Source organism: Protopterus annectens, chromosome 7.part0, assembly GCF_019279795.1.
Source record: "Protopterus annectens isolate FY-2018-M chromosome 7.part0, PAN1.0, whole genome shotgun sequence".
Lineage (NCBI taxonomy): Eukaryota > Metazoa > Chordata > Ceratodontiformes > Protopteridae > Protopterus > Protopterus annectens.
This window is the reverse complement of record NC_056739.1, coordinates 915,696,832-915,710,470: the sequence shown is the minus strand read 5'-3', so window position 1 is coordinate 915,710,470 and position 13,639 is coordinate 915,696,832.

Sequence of the window (13,639 nt, the reverse complement as noted above, 5' to 3'; positions counted from 1 at the left end):
GATGTGAGCTACAGCTGGGGCAGGCACATGTATGGGAGCAAGTGTCCCACTGTCAGTATTGTGTGGCTTAAGGGATCAATGAGTTAGGTCCAGCAAGTGAAAAAAAAACTCTAGTTTGGTCTTATACCATGAGGGAATGAATGAGATACAGGGCTCTTATTTCATAGATTCATAGACTGTTACTAGGCTAATGACCCAAGGGGCCTTTCTAAGCCTAGCCAAGTTTCTCAAAAGAATAATGATGTCCTGTATCCAAACAGGACATTGAAGGCCAGGCATTTATAAATTACCTCTGTCCATAAGAAACATGAGTGCCAGGTCCAGTGTAAATTTCCTATTCCCCATCCACTTGTCTAGGTTGTGCTTCAACTGGGTAATAGATGAACTCAGCTTCACATGGATGGGAAGCCTGTTCTAAACAAGGGGCAGTTTCTGGGACACATATCTGTCTCTCCAAAATGTTCTATTTATGTCACAGACAAAATTTAGGCCCCTAGACCTTGCATTTTTGGTGCTCTTTGACTTATGAATATGTAGGAGATTCATAAGTGTGGTGTTTGTGGATGCCTTGTAAGTCCACCTTTAGTTCCATCCTGTGCAATAGCTGGTCTAAAGGTGTGAAAGACATTATTACTACACGGATGTCTACACTCTCTGGGGAGAGGAAGGCTTGCAGAGAGTGGAGTTTCTTGTTAAGACTTCTAGGATTGAGCAGTATCACCTTCAGATATTCCTTCATAGCCTCAGTTAAGTTGGTAGGTTTATCAGTTTGGCATTGCCTTAAAAAGGTACTATGGAGGTTGAAAAGGTCTTCTCCAATATCTAAAAGCTTAGAGAGGATAAGTGCAGACCATCCCTGGCAAAGCATTGTGGTCTGTCAACCATGTCCTCCCGGGCTGTCAAATATTGTATCTCCCTGGATTGACACCAAAAGCTAAGTCAATTGTTAAAATCAATAATTTTCTGTTGGTAATATGGCATCATCCATGGAGAAGGTAGCATGCTCCTCAGTGCTAGGCTCATACCGGCCTGAGACACATAATTAGAAAACTCGATCATGTCTCGCTTCATATATTCAAGGGAGGTATGTCTCAGGTCATTAACACCCACATGGACTATGACAGTTATACTGGTAACTGTGATTCAATGACCTGAGTGCCTGTGTGACTTGATAGATCCTAGCCCCGAAAAGGCAGCTAACTGTGATTCATCTGGTGAGGGGGACATTGGTGTGCCTCACTATAGAATCACCAATGACCAGGAAATTTGGCTGTGTGCTATGTCTTAAGGGCTTAGCAGTGGAAGCACTGCATACAGTGTTACTATGTGTAGCTGTGGGTGGTGTTTTAACAGAGTGTTTATGTAATGGCTAAGGACCCTTTCTTTGATTGCACTATGCAGGAGGTCATAGTGTTTTAGGAAGGTCACAGGTAAGTGCTTCAGCATAAGTAGTTTTGTGTGTAGGGTCTTTACCCTGTGCAGTAGGCCTGGTGCAAATGTCACTGACAACCTCTACGGGATTAATTTTGGTTGTATGAGAGAGTTTTGCCTACAGTGTTAAAATGTATTTACACCTCTCACGTACACTGTCTGTTTTATTAAGAATAAGTGGGTTGTTAGTGTACATGAGGCAATTGCTACAATGCCTCAGAACACTTATCTCAACCAGACTGGCCACACAGAGAGTTGAAGTGTATATCCATGGCCACTGATCTATTAGGGAAGAGTGAGGAAATTTTAAATATTGAACAAGACAGTAAGACAAGCAACTTGATGAGCAATGTTCAGCTATGAGCAAACTAGATGATCTAGTAATTAAAAAAATCTGTCTAGGCAGTAATGCCACAAAAGTATAGACCACAGACCAGAACAAAGACCCTTAGAATAACAGTCACAATAAGCCTTCACCAGCAATTCCCAGTTCAGAAGGGCAGAGGCTACCCTCTCCTCCCACAAAACTGTAGACCACAAACATTCTTAATATAAAATAACTGGTCTGGAGCCCAACTGCTTAAACCAGAACTAAGACACTTTTAGAATAACAGGTACAACAAGCCTTCAACCAGCAATTACCAACTTAGAAGGGTGTAAGCTACCTTTCCTGCCACAGGAGTATAGACCGCAAACTTTCCTTATGTTAGATAACTAATTTGAAGCCCAAGTGCTTAAATCAAAGCTAAGGAGCTTAGAATAACAGTTACACTTTAATCAGGGTACTGACAAGCAGTAATAAATGCAGCAGAATAAATCCAACTGAACACTTTAAGAACAAGCATCAAACAGCAAAATAAAGTAGTAAAGTAACAAGAAGCACAGCTACAGTAAAAGCATCTGAACAAAGTGCATTATTTAAGTAAGTGGGAAAGGAGGAATCAGAAAATAATTCAAGTTTAAGAGACTAAGGGGGTGGGCCTTCCCAAATGAACTCTTAGTACTCAGTAGAATTAGCTGATGAGATGGGGCTTGGAGGAGTGTCCAAAGTCAGATTTAGTTCAGCCAAACAACTCAAAAGCCACCAAGTTTAAAAGTACAACAGCACTAGGGTAAGTGGGTGGAAAAAATCAAATGCAGACAGAGATCAGCAATAGTCAGGCAGAGAACAGCCAGTCAAACAAGCAATCTAGCTAAATAAAGATGCCCCAAATTAATTATAGTTAAATGAGGAATGCTATTTCTCAGTTCCTCATACTAATTAGCTGGATGTTATTCACTGTCTGCAAAGAAATTATTTTCTAACTGACCCTAGCCAAGACCTCTTAAAATTCCAAAAAAAATTAAAACAAAACAAATACAATATAAGAAAAAGACAAAATGGAGAAGTAACCAAACCTTAAATGAAAAACTTCAACTTCATGGGTAACAAATGGGCTATTTGGATTGTTGGAGGGATGATGAACAGCACCAACAGAAAGAAAAAAACACATATAAAAAGGCCACCGATGTATTTGATGCTCTCATGAAGGTTAAGTTTCTCTGTTTTAGACTATAATTATGTGCAAGTATTCGTTAGTAACAGTAGTGAACTTAATTCTCTCATTTAATGCTGTTGTTAGCAGCATTTGTGTGATAAGCAGTATTATACATAAATGGGCATCATTTGATGAAAGAGATGATGAATAATGCTAATGTGTTCAACCAGCACATTATTGGGAAATGATGAGATAATAATTAGGCTGCAGTTCATACTGCACTGGAAACAGGTGAGTAAACTCAAAACAGTTTTCCATTCTTAGTACTCATAATGTGGCACAAACTACATAATGTCAGATGTGATTGATGGCACATTCATTAAAGAGTCAAATGTTACACTAGAAATGGCAAGACAGTGCAGGCCTGAATATAGAACATTCACTTTGTGTTCTTGTTTATAGTCTACCAGCACAGTAAAACATGAACTTTGCCTCTGTTTTATGGAATCAGAGAAATGCACTGATAAAGACAACCCGACACATCCAGTCTGCTCAGTTATTTTCTACATGAAAGCTAAGCAATTTGCATGATTAACAATGACTGCACTTGTAACACAATGGCCTCAGCTGGTTCAGCTCATCTTCCTTGTCTGCAGTGTAGTGCAGAAGTAAACTAGTCTGTTTTGATATACTGTTTTAGGCATTGGGTCTCTCTCTGTGAATATGTTTATTTATTGCGTCTGAATATTTTTATTTATAATACCATTCCATAATCCCAGACTATCATCATGCTTTTTCCCAATTATGACATTTGCTGATTCATGGTATGCTTAACTCCAGTTTTATTCTTGGCTTCAGTGTATTCTATGTGGTATTTTCATGTTCTTCTGATATCTGTGTAGGTTTCTGCTAGTGTTTCCATTTCCCTTCCACACCCCATAAACATGCTGGCAAGTCAATAACTGCTGATGTTATATTATCATTAAGGTGTCTACATGCATGCATATATGTGTGTGTGTGTGTGCGCGTACTTGTGTATGCATATGTGTATACACTGACAGAATAACATCCTACCCTGGGCTGGTTCCTGTCTTGAACTCGCTGCTTTCTGGGACAGTTGTCCACCCCCCCTTTACTCTGACTTGGATGAAAGTGGATATAAATAACAAATGGATGGATGAAAACCCTTTTTTTTAATTGTTTGGTTGGGTTTATCAGCTCCAACCCAGACCCTTTTGATCACCAAACTCCACAAACCAATCCAAGTAATTTAGATAGGTTGCTTGCAAGGTCTAGAGGTATTCCATAATCTCCAGTGTGATAGAAACTAGGAAAGGACTGAAAATGGTGAGATAGCTTATAATCTAATCAGTAAAGAATAGTGTTTGTTCTTGATTAGTGAAATACTAATGTGAGTTGAGACCTGAAGACGTCTACTAACACTTTTTACATATAAACCATTTATAGCAATTGCAAACACCTATGTTGATCCAATAACAAGTATTACATCATGTTTGTGCTCAGTGTCTTTGTGTTGTTTATATCTAATATCAATAACTTAACTTCTTAGGAAGAACCCAAAAACTCAAGTAATTGCAAAACCTATATTGATCCAGTAATAGGTATTACATTACGTCTATGCTCCAGTGTCTGTGTGTTTTCAGTTAATGGACCAACACAGCATTTATTATTTTTTTCTGCATATAAATCAGGCGAGGTTATGCTACATTTGCAGAATCTCAATTGATTGAAATGCAAATGCCCAAATATATATCTTTGAAGTCAGTTAAATGAATGCACATTTTTCCATTTCCATTGTAAAGTCAGCCCTATAGTTTGACTTTTTCCTGATTTACTTTGATTGTTACAAGTTATCCCATTTCTATACCCCATACTCTTCAGGTGATCAAGTGGTATAACACTTTTAAAGTTACTCCTCAATCATTTTGATCTGAACTATTTAGACTTCTCTCACAAGAAAATATTGGCAATCTGGGTGCTTTGATGAATGACTATATCAGATCTCTTTCAACTACTTTAGATTGGCTAGCTCCAGTTTATGTACAGCCTGTCTTGCTGAAGACATATTAGCCACGGTTTGTTCTTGAACTGCAGTTCTTGCGACAAGGGCAAAGGCTGGAATTTCATTGCAAGCTTGATACCGAGATCTCTTATAAAAAGGTAGTTTACTTGTTCTAGACAGATCTAAGCAGTGGCTAACCATCCATCCACACTCTTCCATGTGGTGGGTAGCTTATGAATCCCGAGCTGCCTCACTACCAAATGTACATTTTCACCATATCAGTGTGAGAGAACTGCTGTTTTTCATTGACAAGGTTGCCATGATCCACACTTCCTCCAGCTGACCCTAAAGGCACTCCTTTATTCTCTAATGTGGTTTCTGCTTCTTCTTTTTGGCTTACTTAGCATTCACAATCAAGATTTTCTTACCATGATTTCAAGTCTGTGTACTAAAACCTGTGGATTTGACCCTTGTATCTCTTGGCTTGTTGTTGTTGTCAACTTGGACATGTTAGGGTCAGTTATTTATCAGAATCTGGTGTCTTTACTGAAGACTGTGATCTTTCTACACATGTTGAAGGAAGCTTTTGTTACCCAATTTCTCAAAAAAACATATTTGGACACCAATGCCCTCAACAATTTCTAACCCATCTTGATACTTTCTTTTCCTGATAAGGTTATTGAGAATCATATTCTATTGTCAATGAACTTTTGAACCATTATCCATCTGTTTTTTACTCTTTCTATACTACTATAACACTAAGGTTGTGAATGATCTTCTAATAGCTACAGAACAGTGTGTATGTTTTCTGTCCTGGTCCTGTCTGATTTCTTGTTAGCATTTGACACTGTTGACCATGGAATCCTGATTGAGCATTACATACTTACTGTGGCCTCCCCTCTCTGGTTCTTGAATGGCTTTCCTCCTACCATTCAAACTACATCTAGAAGTCAGTCTTGGGATTAAACTCTTCTGATTCTCAACCTTTGGACTGTGGAGTGCAGCGGAGTTTGATTTTGCGCCCACTGCTCTATATATTCTATATGCTGCCTTAAGGGGATCTAATTAGAGGGAAAGGTGTCACATACCATTTCCTGCTAAACATCTTCTCTAACTTGCCTTTTATAACTCTTAACAAATCTGAGTTTGGTCAACTCTCCTCATGTCCCTCAAGAAAAAGAAAGACTGGGTAAAAGGAATCCAACTTAAGCCCACAAAAAGTTGGGAAGTTGAACAAATATGGCAGTGCAACCTGTAAATGTGGAAAACAGTGAAACCACAATCACCCTAGCAGATCATAGGAAGTTACTAGGCTATTGGCCCTGAGGCCCTTATAAGCCTAGCCAAGAGTTAAGCCCATGTATAGACAAATCGGCACCCGATGCCCCTGTCCAGCAGGGACACGGGTAGAATCACAGGGATATATTTTCTATTTCCTATTGAAGTATCTAGGTTGCACTTAAAAAGGGGTAAAGAGGTACTCTGCTTGACATGGAGAGGGAGTCTGTTCTGCAGATGTCATGGATGAATTAAAGAACATGAATGCCATGCTACAAAAATATATTGAGGAAACCTATGCAAAAACTCCCATACCTACCAGCCTAACTAGGTTGTCTAACCACCAGTTATCTCTACTGCACTCCTACTACATAGCAGATTCAACTGAATTACACACTTCCTGGTCATGAACCCATCACTGATATGACCAGGATTTACCCATTACCCCTGAGAGGTGGTAACCCTTTAGTTGTAAAACTCATACACCTTCAACCACTTTTCTTCCCCACATTTGATCTGAAAAATTGTGGTTTAATTTTACTATGCATGAAAGAGCTAGTTTTTCTTCCTTTTGGCAGAGCTCAACAGATGAGCTATTTTACAGGTAAACAGATCTAGCTTTATACTTTGTCTTGAACCAGTGCACTTGTTTCTCAGAGATTAGATCTGCACACAGCAAACACTCAAGAGCTCCCAGCCTGGCACTGACCTATGCTACTAACTAAACAAACTGATTTTAATGCCTTCCTGCATCATACTGCCCTGTAGTCTGTCATCTGGGTTTCCCTAGGGAAGATTTAAAGGCATAAAAAAAAGTTATTTACTTACCATAATGTTCCATATGTGTTATCCATTTTCATTCTTTCTCAACTGAAGGGTTTGGATCTGATCCTAGGATATGACTCTTCCATTACAAAAGCTTGGCTTGTGGTAACTAAAAAGCTCCCGAGCTTCTCCCTTACCCATACTGCACCAACCCATAACATACCCCTGATCTTGTTTGCAGATTTACCTAAAGTAAGATGTGCCTTTATGTTGTTGTGTCTTTCGGCTTTTCCCGGTTAGGGGTCGCCACAGCGGAACTCCAGTCCGCTAATGATTGGCAGTAGATTTTTACGTGCCGAGTTGCCAGCCCTGGTGCACAACCTTCAATGAAGGTACGCCCATTCACGCATGTCTCCACACAGAAGACGCTCTAGCTGAGAATCGAACAGGACATCTTTCTGTGAGCCGAAAACGCTACCGCAGCACCACCACCGCATATATATATATATATATATATATATATATATATATATATATATATGTATACACACACACGCGCGCGCGCGCACACACACACACACACACACATATATATGTATGTATGTAGATGTGTATATATATATCTATATCTATATCTATATATATATATATATATATATATATATATATATATATATATATACAGACAGACACACATACGTATGTATGTATATATAGGGTTCCTGTTAAATGATCGAAGATGCATTCTTTTGAATGGGTCTTGATCGAACTTGAAAGCACGAAACGGCATATAAGCTAATTCTTTCCCTGGGAAAGAAATCGCTTGGCCGCTTCTGTTACTTTGCCGTTGTCATCACTGTAGTGAGATCTTGGAGTTGGTATATTTAAGCAGGGGGGCGTGGGGGCAAAGCCCCCCCCACTTTATGTAATGTTTAAAAATTTTTTTTTGTGGAACAGCAATTTTTTTCCCTTGGGAAAAAAATGCTGTTCTAAGCATTCGAGACTGTAAGCTTTCACTTACATGAGTTCGATAAATCATTGTTCACTTTTTTAAGCGTTCAATGATTTAACATAGACCTATATATATATTTATATATATGGATCTAGGACTATTGAACGAAAGTTCAATAGTCTGAATCCACAATACCCGAACGCACTTTAACGAAAGCGCTTTCACTGAAAAAGCGCTTTCATTAAAGTCCGTTCAAAAAAAAAAAAAAAAACACTAAATCTTCTTTTATGCAGGGGGGCAAGCCCCCCTGCACCCCCACACCCCCTACTTTTATATTCTCACTTCGAGGTCGCACTACAGTGGGGAAAAGGGAATTCTCCCTTAACCTCACCGTAGTGTGACCGACACAACTAGCACACATAACTGAAAGTGCTGCTTCGGTGAACAGCACTTTCGTTTATGTATGTTCGGTGATTTCTGCTTTGGCAGAAAGTGCCGTCAGGGATCTGTACGGATCCCATATATAATATATAAATATATATATATATATATATATGTATATATATATATATATATATATATATATATATATATATATATATATATATCCTTCAAAATTAACTATATCTGGAACTCAACATTTAGGTGTCCTTATAATATTTTGTTCAACCAGAAGTCTGTTGTGATAAGGGTTGGGGGGTTGGTGGGCAGGAAGTTGAGAAGCAATGACAATTGACAACACAGATGGAACATTATGGTAAGTACATAACTTTTTTTATCTGATGTCAATTTTCATTCTATCCTCAACTGATGGGACAGAGTCCCCACCTACCTAAAATCCGGGGTGGAGGCTAAGGAAGGATATTGCTGAGCACACCTGAGCCAAAGGTTGTTCTTCTCCTCAAGAATAGATCCAGTTTGTAATGAGTGATAAAGGTATGAGGGTTTTCCCAAGTAGCAGCTGCACAAATATTGGCCATAGAAACTCTGGATAGATTAAATGCAATCTGTCAGCCATCTGGTTAAAGTTACCTTTGTAACTGGTTTGCCCAATTTCAAATCCACAAAGGACACAAATAATTGATCTGTCTTCCTAATTTCTTTTGTCCCCTGTAAGTAAAAATGTAATGGTCTTTGAGCATTCAATTAATGCAACATATATTCACCTCTGTTAGTAAAGTTAGGAAAGAGTACTGGCATAGTAATGGCTTGCTTGAGTTTGTATTTTGATACCACCTCAGGACAGAAAGATGCATTGGTACATAAAGTGACTTATCCTTGTGAAAAATCAAGTTGGGAAGCTTAGATGTCAATGCTTGAAGCTCTTCAAGCAGTGGTAATGGCCACTAGAAAGGTAGTTTTCCAGGACAGGAACTTAAGATTGCATTTAGCTACTGGTTCAAAGGGAGGATTAATTAAGGCTTCAGTACCAACTTCAAATCCCATGGTGGAGTAGGATCCTTATACGGGGGTCTCAGCAAGAGTGTGCCGCTCAAAAAAAAAAGATTTACAAAGTTTAGAAATGGCCACAGAAGAATTTTCAAATCCAATATGAAAGTTAGATTTTGTTGCTAATTGAACTTTAATCGTTGAGGAGCTAGCCCCCTCATTAAAAATTGTTGTAAAAAAATTCAAGTATACTATGTATCAGAGCTGAGAAGAGATCAGTGTGTTTTTGTTGCTCCCAGCAAATTAATCTTTTCCATTTACTTGTGTAAAGTTTTGTTGTGGAAAGCTTATGGTAAGATTAAAGAATATTACAGATGGGGAGAGAGCATCGGTTGTCTAGCTATTAACAGAATTGGAGAAACCATGCTGTCAGCCTGAGGTTTGAGATATCCAGATGAATCATACCTCTCAGGTGTGACAGGAGATCTGGCATCAGATCAGAATCCAAGGTTGGTAAAGCAGATAAGGCCAAAGGAAGGGGAACCAAATCTGTTGAGGCCAGTAAGGTACAGTGAGGATGACTTTGCTCTTTAAACTGGCAGTATTCTTCAGGAATTTTGGAATTAGGGAAACTGGCAGGTGAGCATAAAGTAGGCTGGGTGGGGTTAATCATGAAGTTGAGAATCCCTTCTTGATTCCCCCAGAGGGAGGATTAGGGCATAGTAGCAGTTGTTGTTTAGGGGAGAAGCAAAAAGATCTCAGCAAGGCTGGCCCCATTGACAGAAAATCATTTCTAACAATTTCATGTTGCGAGACCACTTGTGAGGTAGGAGAATGGACATTCTCAATTTGTCTGCTATCACTCTGGACTTCCCTGGGATGTGCATTGCTATGAGAAAGTAGTTTGGGTGAGATCACCCATTGCCACACTCTGAGTGCTTCTCGACACAAGGAGTAAGATCTGGATGTCCTTCAAGGATGCATTTGCAGTCATAACATATGGGTTGTCCTGCCTCAGGCAGCCCTTCGGTCAGCCGGATTCCAAAGTCTGGGTCTGGCCTCGGCTGATGTCGCACTTCACCCGACGTCATAGCTTCTGGGGTATAAAGGCATCAGCCAACGCCATTTTCCTCAGTCTTTCTTGCCGCGCGGTGCCCGAAGCAGAAGCTGTTCGCAAGTGCCGGTCGGTCAGGTCCAGATATTTCAGCTACCGAAGACTTCTAAAAAAGCTAAGTACCCCGTTGGGGACTCTTTTTTGCCTCAGCTGATGTCAGACAAAGTAAATAATTGTTTAACTTGTGGGAAACAAATACCTCATAAGGATTTCCACTCTTACTGTCTTCCTTGCTTAGGCCCAGACCACGACGTATCAGCTTGTTTAGCCTGTGCTTCCTTCAACCGACGGACACTTAGATGTCGGTCGGAGTTTGCAGAAGAGTTTTTTGGTCCCGCTTTTGCATATAAAATGCCATCGGAGACTCCGACTACACATTTAGCCAAAAAACGCAAGGAAAAGGACCGACACTCGCGGCCCACGGTTTCGGCTGAAACCACGGTTAGGCCTACCGCGAGTGTCTCAGTTTCGGCTGAAACCGAGTCCTCGGTTCTTCCTTCTGCCGAAAACATGCCTCCGACAACCGAGGCCAGAGAGGCCCTGGCTGAGTCGGCTACAGAAATTCCTACCGAAGAAGCAGGCGCACAAGAATTGTCCGACACCATTCCGTTGGACATCTCTACTCCTGCACGTGGGGCAGCTAGACCCCCTGCTTCCATGTCTATTAAGGCCTTCTCCAGGGCTAAAGCAGCTAAAATTTCCAAGGCCTTACCAACAAAAGCTTCCTCTCAGAGACCTTCCTCAAGTTCTCAGATTCTCAGCCTTGCTGAGGACCTTATATCTCTGATTAGGGGATCCCAACCTCACCCAGACAGGGCCTCACAACCTCCTCCTGACAAAAGGCCTAGGACTGAACCCCCTGAACCTCTCTCCTCTGATTATTCCTCGGATGAATCAGATTTATCAGACCATCAGGAAGGACCATACTCACCTTATGAGGATTCGGATGCAGAAGACTCAGTTCCTTCTGCCTCCCCCCTAGAAGAATTTTCCTTTGGGGAAACTTTACACTCAATGAGGGAACACTTTCAATGGCAGGGTCAGGATTTTTCTGATTCTAGGAAAAGGCTAAGGACTTTTTTACACTTGCCACAGCATAGGCCTTTAGCCATACCACCTGTACTATCAGTTGTTGATGATGCATACAATGATGACAGTTCTGCCCCTGATTCTCTTCCCCCGGCCCCTGCCAAACCTGACAGATATTACAGGGTCCCGGATTCTCACTTCCACTTGTATAAGGCCCATGCTGCAGACCCAGAAACTATTTCTCAGGGCCCAAAGGGTGTTGCAGCTGCCACTGCCAAAAACCCCCTACCCTCTGAAAGAGAGTCAAGAGCATTAGAGAGATGAGGTAAAAAGGTTTATAGATCTGCTACTCTTTCTGCCAGGGCTTTAAACTGTCAATTCCATATGATACAGTACCAGGAATTTTTGTTAGATCAGCTGAATAAAAAGCTTTCCTCTCCTAAACCTTTAGACTGTAAGTCCCTTCAGGATTTGGTACACAACTCTCAGCAGGTCAGTAATCATTTCTTAAAATGTGGCTATGATGCACTGGAGGCTTCATTTAGATCAGCTATGACTGGAGCAGTGATTCGAAGGCATGCCTGGCTAAAAGAGCAATCCTTGCCAGACCATATCAAGTCTAAACTCCTAGATGCCCCTATGGAGAAACAAAGTTTATTTGGCTCCCCTGCACAGGAGATTCTAAAGAAAGTGGAAGAAAAAGCTAAATCTGTGCAAACAGTCAAGGATTTTCTGCAGGTCCAACCTCCGAGGTTCAGCAGAAACTGGCCTTCAAAAAATTGGTCCTTTCCAGACACCTCCAGAGCACAGAGAGGCAGAAATAGACGCCCAAGAGGCAGAGGTCAATCTAGGGGTGCCTACAGGGGTCGTCAGTGGCAACCTGCCAACCAGAGGAGTACCGCCACAGCTGCGACTACAACCACTTCCACAGGACAGACACAATGACTTGGCTCTGATTCCGCCTACCAGGGAGCAACTGGAAGCACCCTTGGGTGGAAAGTTAGCTTTATTTTCAAAAACCTGGCATTGCATTACAGGAGACAAATGGACATTGCAAACAATAGACAAAGGCTACAGGTTTCACTTCCACATTTTACCAAAAAAGAGAGGAATGCCAAACCTTCCACCAAGCCAGAGGCTCTAAAACAAATCATCAACTTACTAAGGATGAGAGCAATGGAAAGGGTACCATCTATGGAACAAGGCCAAGGATTTTACTCCAGACTATTCCTTGTACCAAGAAAAGAAACTCAATGGAGGCCTATTCTCGACTTGTCCGCACTAAACACATATCTCATTGTATCAAAATTCAAGATGCTGACCCTACAGCAACTTCTTCCCATGTTGGGCAAGGAGTCTTGGCTGGTGACTCTAGATCTCAAGGAGGCATACCTGCACGTCCCTATACGACCAGATTGCAGAAGACACCTCAGATTTCTTGCAGGATCAGAGCATTATCAATTCTCAGCATTGCCCTTTGGCTTATCTACTGCAACCAGAGTATTCACGAAATGCCTGGCATCAGTAATTGCACATTGCAGGCTTCAGGGAATTCAGATCTACCCATACCTGGACGACTGCCTAATACAAGCGTACAACAAGACAAAAATAATAAAGGATTTGGCCTATGTCATACAACTGTTACAAGCCTTGGGATACACAGTCAACATCCAGAAGTCAAGACTAGTGCCATCCCAAAGGATAACATTTTGGGTGCAGAACTGGACACAATAACTCAGATGGCTTTTCTCACAGAAGAAAAACAAAAGCAACTACCAGTCTACTTCATGGCTTTGACAAGACAAACTCATCTTACTGCAAGGAAAGTCCTGCAGGCCCTGGGTTACATGGCATCTTGCATAATCTTGATCCCGCATGCCAGGCTGCATATGAGAAAATTACAATGGTACCTAAGGAATGTATGGTCTCAAAACAGACACAGTCTAGAAACCATGATACCAATCATTCCATGTCTGAAAAAAGAATTCCTGTGGTGGGCTCAGGCCTGCCAGACCAACAGAGGGTTGCCTTTCCACAAACCACAACCAAGGCAGACCATCACCACGGACGCCTCAGACCTAGGCTGGGGGGCACACATGGAAGACAAGTGTATCCAAGGCCTATGGTCTCAAGACCAGCTGAATCTACACATAAATCTAAAGGAGATGCTGGCAGTGAAG